The sequence below is a fragment of the Centruroides vittatus genome, unplaced genomic scaffold (genome assembly GCF_030686945.1).
Source record: "Centruroides vittatus isolate TY-2023 unplaced genomic scaffold, ASM3068694v2 scaffold_386, whole genome shotgun sequence".
NCBI classification, from domain to species: Eukaryota; Metazoa; Arthropoda; class Arachnida; order Scorpiones; family Buthidae; genus Centruroides; species Centruroides vittatus.
Genome location: NW_027122706.1, coordinates 7,741,005 through 7,747,162, shown reverse-complemented (window position 1 = coordinate 7,747,162; position 6,158 = coordinate 7,741,005). Strand labels below are relative to the sequence as shown.

General features: G+C 28.3%; 1 protein-coding gene across 2 annotated transcripts in view; it reads left to right on the top strand.

Annotated features, from left to right (window-relative positions):
- Positions 1-365: 365 nt before the first annotated feature.
- LOC136988746 (suppressor of lurcher protein 1-like) overlaps positions 366-6,158 on the top strand; it is a 210,179-nt gene continuing 204,386 nt past the window's right edge. For both annotated transcript variants that reach the window (XM_067286709.1, XM_067286708.1), the window contains exon 1: positions 366-535. The gene's annotated coding sequence lies outside the window, so the exon portion shown is untranslated. The remainder of the gene's footprint in view (positions 536-6,158) is intronic.

Here is a 6,158-nt window from a genome sequence, read left to right as displayed (position 1 = left end):
AAATATCTTTGTTTGCATTTACAATCGAATATTATCTTCGGAAAAAAAGCAATTAAAACTAATAATTGATTTATAGAATTACTTAGCTAAAATGAATAATCATTTCCGAATTGAAATTACACTCGTCGTTTAATTTGATAACCAATGAGAATATTGTTTCAGTACAGATGTAAGTATATTTATTAACAAATTTACATAGTCGTAAAGTTCTGGTTAGGGAAAAGGCCGAAAGAGTGCTTAAGCCTAGGTGCGTCAAAATATCATTAGGCATTGGAGAGACTAAGTTAGTGTAGAGTGTGTGAAGCGCCATCTATTATTTGGAGTGTTGCAGATGCTAGCTTCGATTCGTCCCATTCTGCCGTGAGACGGCAGCTCGTTCGGTATGGCAACGGATTGTTGCAAGAAGGAATTCTTTTAAGTCCGTGTCAGTGTATGTTGTCCACATAGGAAAGAAAAACTGCACTGGATACCATGTGTTCATCACAGTAACTCTTTATTACCACTTGTAACAAGCGACCATCGGCGGTGTAAACAAGTAAGAATGTTTTTAACGCCATATATCCATTCTTTATTTCTTAAACGTGTGTTATTTTATTTATTTTTTTAATAAGATTCGAACGTTTTAAAAATAATTCTATGTCATAGAGATTTCGTAATAAAAATTAATTCTAGACGATTTAACGTTAAAACTGTGTATAATTATTTGTTAAATAGAAATGTTTTATGATTCATTATTTTTATATTTACCGATTATCGATTTAAGAAAATCTTATAAACTTAATGATGTATACAATGTTATACAGTATATTATGATTAATTGTAGTTTTAAATATATAATGAAGCAACCCATTATTTAGTAAATATTTGAAATTTTAAATTCGAACTAATAAAATAGTTTGATAGGCGTTATAATGAATATTTAATACAGAATTTAAAATTGCTGATAAGTAGAAAAGAAATTTGTTTCTATTTTAATGTTAAATTAAAACAATTTCGATTAGTTTGGAATTTGAATTTTACGCATTAGCAAAATTTAAAATAAGTAAGTTGGTTGTTTAAAATGTTCATGCTGACAAACCAAAGCTATTATCTGAAGGTTAATTATGGATTTTGTCTGCAAACCACACCGATGTTTCCTTACTCTTTACTTTCATATCGATAATTCAATGTCTTGATCCATTCATGAGTATCTTCCGGTTAGATTTTGTTAAAATGTACGCTTTTCTGGACGAATTAATGCCTAACAACTATTCATTAGTAAGAGTTTAGAGAAGTTTCCGCTAAATCAAATATTTTATACATTAAGTAACGATGTGTTGTGAAAGATATTAAATGCGGATTTAAAATGCAGGAATAGAAAACGCTCGGCATTTTAATGGAATTGATATAAATTATATTTTCCTCGCCATTATATCTATTTTTCGTAAGAAGTTGTTAGTTAAAAAATATATAAATTTATTTTTATGAATAAAAGGAAAAGTATTGAAATTTGGCTTAGTTCCAGATATATTATAAGAACGAAACTGGAATACGTAATAAACTGGTCAGAAGATGCGATAAGAAACTTAAGAAATGCAAAGTTTTTGTCATATTTATTACAATAATGTTTTTAAACGTGTAATAAATATATATAAGAAGTATTTTAAAAATATATGCAAACATATCGAACAACGGTCGTAAAGTTTTTTTGCTAGAGTAGGTGATATTGAGCGAATATCGTTGCCTCTGTTGAGAACTTTACGCCAGTATATTCTTTTCAATACATTTCTCTTTACAATAATATATATTATAAACATTTCTAATAAAATAATGCCATCACTAAATAAATAAATAAATATATCATCAAGAAAAATTGTTATTCTATTACTTTAAAAAACTATGAATTAATATATAAATGAATGAATGTAGAAAATTAATTATACTTTGCGTTAATTCTTGTGTTAAAAATTAATTTAATAATAAATTAGCGAAAAAATTTCGAAAAGAATTTTTTCTTAAATTTTATACGCAATCATATTTATCTCATTATTCTTCTTCCTACGAGTTGAATTTTAAGCGATCGAAATGAATTTATATGCAATGATCTTAACATTAACAAAGTGATATATCATAATAAACCATACAAGAATAATTTGACATTTTACAGAATGTTGGAGACCTCGGCTCCATAATTAATCTTACATAAAAAGGCGTAAAAGATCGCATTAAAATAAATGACCATCTACATGGAAAGTTATATGGTTCGAAAATCATCTACCTTGCTTATACTTAATGCGATTTTCGACACTCAGATAATTTTATTTGTTTAATCATCGAGAGAGATCTTCATTCAAATGGAAATTTCTTTAATTAAAACTTTCGATAAACGAAAGTTTTATATTCGTTTGTAAAAATATTTCTTTCGTATCTAATTAAGGAACATCGTTTCACAAACAACAATATGAAGGCAATTTAAAAATCATCGTATTAAAAAAGTATCTAGATTTTGATATAAATAATTTATCATGTTTTTCAAATTGTAATAAAAAATGCTTACGGCATAGTTTAAATAAATGTTAACTATATTTATAACTTTATAGATCTGAAAAAAAATTGGATAAGAATACCCGTGGTTGATTACAGGAAATCTATCAGAGGCATATTTCGTTCGTAAATACCTGTATTAATTAGTTGCTTTATCAGCGAAACCATTGATGTACCTCGAACAGCATCCAACTTCTGGATCGTTTCCAGATCCTCCGGACCAACCGAAAGGAAATGACATCAAGAACGCAGCACCATCAAATATCAATTTACGTTCTTTCCGTCTTAGTCCCAAAGGGATATGTAAACTTTTTCCCAGACACGAAAGGGTGCTTTTTTATTCCGCAGAGGATTTTGTCGAACCACGTTTGCCAGTTCCAATTCTGTTAATATCATCTCCAGAAAACATTACTTCAAATGCTTAAAAGTTATTTATAAAATTAATATGAACGTCTTAGCGATAAGAATATTTAATGTTCATTAATGATTATTATAACATATTATGACGTTATTGACATATCGAGGACAGGTCATGCTAGGGTGGAGTATGTGCTGTGACATATCAGCGTGTAACTAGTGGTAAGTAGCGTGACAGATTCGAGACTAGCAGACGCCATCATAGTTTCTGTATGACAAATATTTCTTATAACTGTCACCATTTTTGTAAACTGGGGGAAACGATGCATCTCCAATGTGTCGACTTTTAGTATTGAAAATGATGCCAACGATTTGTTACAAACTTTTTCTTCGAGAAATTTTATCTCAATCATCATAATCTGATTTATACACTTTTTATGGAAAAAGTTTCTTTCTCTATTACCCTAAATAAATTTTAAATTTATTTAGATATATCTTTGATATACAAATACATTACGAGTTTTTTTATAACTGTTGAGTCATTTTTTTCTGTTAATACTTGATGTAATTTCTCTATTATTAAAATAATCAATTAACAAGTATATGCATAATTAGAAACAATGATTAAATATGTAACAAAAGTATTTTAATAAACATTATTGATAAAATTTAGAATATAGGTCATCGTACAAGTAAATATTACATTGCCAACAAACGCATGATAAATATTTATTTTTATTTTTTTAATTTGCAACATATTTTACTTACAGTCTACATGGCCTAAACATAATTTTATTACCTAAAATAATGCGGTTATTTTAATGTAAAATTAAGAATGAATTATCACTAATGCTACATTTCTTAATTACGAATTAAAATATAGCAGTAATCACTTCTTCTGTTCTTATTGCGTAAAATTATGGTTTGAATCAGACACGGGCCGTTTGCTTCAACTAACCATGTAACAACCAACATTTCTGCTTAACGTAATTCATCCAAGAAATTTTATGAAAATTATAAGACTCTTTTAAATTATATATATAAAATCATATTTTTTTCCGAGGTGGAAATCTCATTCGCGGAGTTTTAAATCAAATTTGTCTTTCAATTTACTTCGGTTGATAGTTATAAACAGAATAAACGTAGTGTGAAAAATGGAAGATAATTCTGTTTGATTATTGGTATTTGAGGTTTTATTAAATTAAAATTAAAAGAGAAAATATGATTATTATTAATAATTGTAATGAAATAAAATTTGAGTTTTATATTTAATTTCATTTGCTGTAAATATAGTATAAAAATGTTTTGAAATATACAATAAGTATGCTTGTATTACTTCTTCCTTATCTCGTTGTACCATGTTGCTGGAACTCTTTGCCGTTATCCTTGATGAAGCAGTACATAGCACGAATCCACTGACCATACATCTGACAGACATCTCTACACATCTTGACAGAATACTGTTAGACAAGCTGACAGTTTGGAAACTCAGAAAGGAAGAAGCTATAGACCTGTTTACAGGAATGTCACGTGGTGTTTGCACATCCAGCCCCTCTTCTCATCAATCGTAAAGTCTTCTGATTGAGAAACCAGTCTGGGAATTGGAAATCCCACCAGTCTTTTCTGCCCAATGGGATGGACTACTTTGCAAACATCCCCACAGTTTAAGTAAAAATTTTCTTTTGTTATTAATGAAATACTCATTAAAGAAATAGACCTAGTTGCGGTCACGAGAATCTAAGCTTAATTTAAAAATATTTGTCATCTTAAAATGCTTAACCCATTTTATAGCAAAAATATCTCAAAAATAATTGAAAGCTTGTTAAATTATACATTTATTATTACTTTTTTCTTTTTTAAGATTTTTCATCAATTAGAAGAAAGATATTCTTTACATAAAAAAGATGTCTTATTAACAAGGAGGTAACGAAAACTTTAACTTTCTGTAGATCACTTGATTGGTCCAATTAAGCAGGCTAAGACGTCATTAAAGTTGACTGAATGACGCAAAACTTCGCAATTACCATCAGAACACTGGCAAGCTACTATCAATTACATTCGACCTGTCTTGAATTAGAAATTAAAAGTGTAAAAAAAGATTACCAGAAAAGAAAATTGAAAAAATGAAAGAATGACTAACAGACTTCCAAACTGAACGAATCTGCTTTTTAAACACTTCTTTTCATCCGTAACATTTTTTGTTCTATTCACTACTTTCTTTGGCAGGTGTTCAACTTCTTTCTATTCACCCTACAGAATAAAACACCTAGTTAATCGATTCTACTTGTTTAAACATTGTGCCAACAGTTTAAAGGTAAATTCAACGCTTCCAAATATCTTTTCAAACATTTTCCAATCTAGCATAACATAACAGTAAGTTTATTGTAAGATGGAAGTGCTCACTTTCTTTGAGATTCAAACTTTATACTGCATTTATCATACGCATTAGAAAGCACGAAAGAGAATCAGCATACATTAGAACTGTCAAGTAAAACATCGTTAAGAAGACATTAGCAATATTTAAACGGTTAAATAAATATTTTAATGTTTTTATGATTAATATATTAAAATATTTTGACACACTTTTGAACGTAAAATTAGGTTTTGCGATATAAATTAAGCCTTCTGTTATCGTATGGTATTTTTAAGATTTTTATTAATGTTTTGTATTATTTTTATCTACTGAAAATGTCATAAGTGATGTCTTTTGTTCTGCTGCCAACTTGTGGTCATAGTTGTTCTGTTGTCGATCGAGCGGTGAAGAAGATCATAAATTTCCAGCATCACATACTTCTATTCTACACATAACACATAAATTGATACAAATATAATCTCTTATATTATTATCAAATCTTTGACACAAAATTTTCATATGTTTATCTCATTAGTAAAAACTGTTTAAAATTAATATTTAAAATAGTTTATTTCATTGGGATCCGAAAGACTTTGGAATAAAGAGTAGACTCAATAATAAATTTAGATAGAAAAACTATTTTTTTTTTTTTTTTTAGTTTTAGAAAATACAAACGTAAAACAAATGAATTGTGTGGGAAATTATCTCGCAAAGGAAAATCTATTGGGTGTTAACTATCTTAGAAAAGCAATAAAACTCGATTTCAAAAAAGAAGTAATTTAGAAGTGTTAATTCGTTTCGTGTAATATATAGTGATATGTATAAGTGTATCCGACTATAAAGAAGAAAGCCGACTTAACGGAACAAAATAAATGAGATGGAAGAATAAAACTCCAAACAAAAGCCTTAGAATCCTCTCATTAGC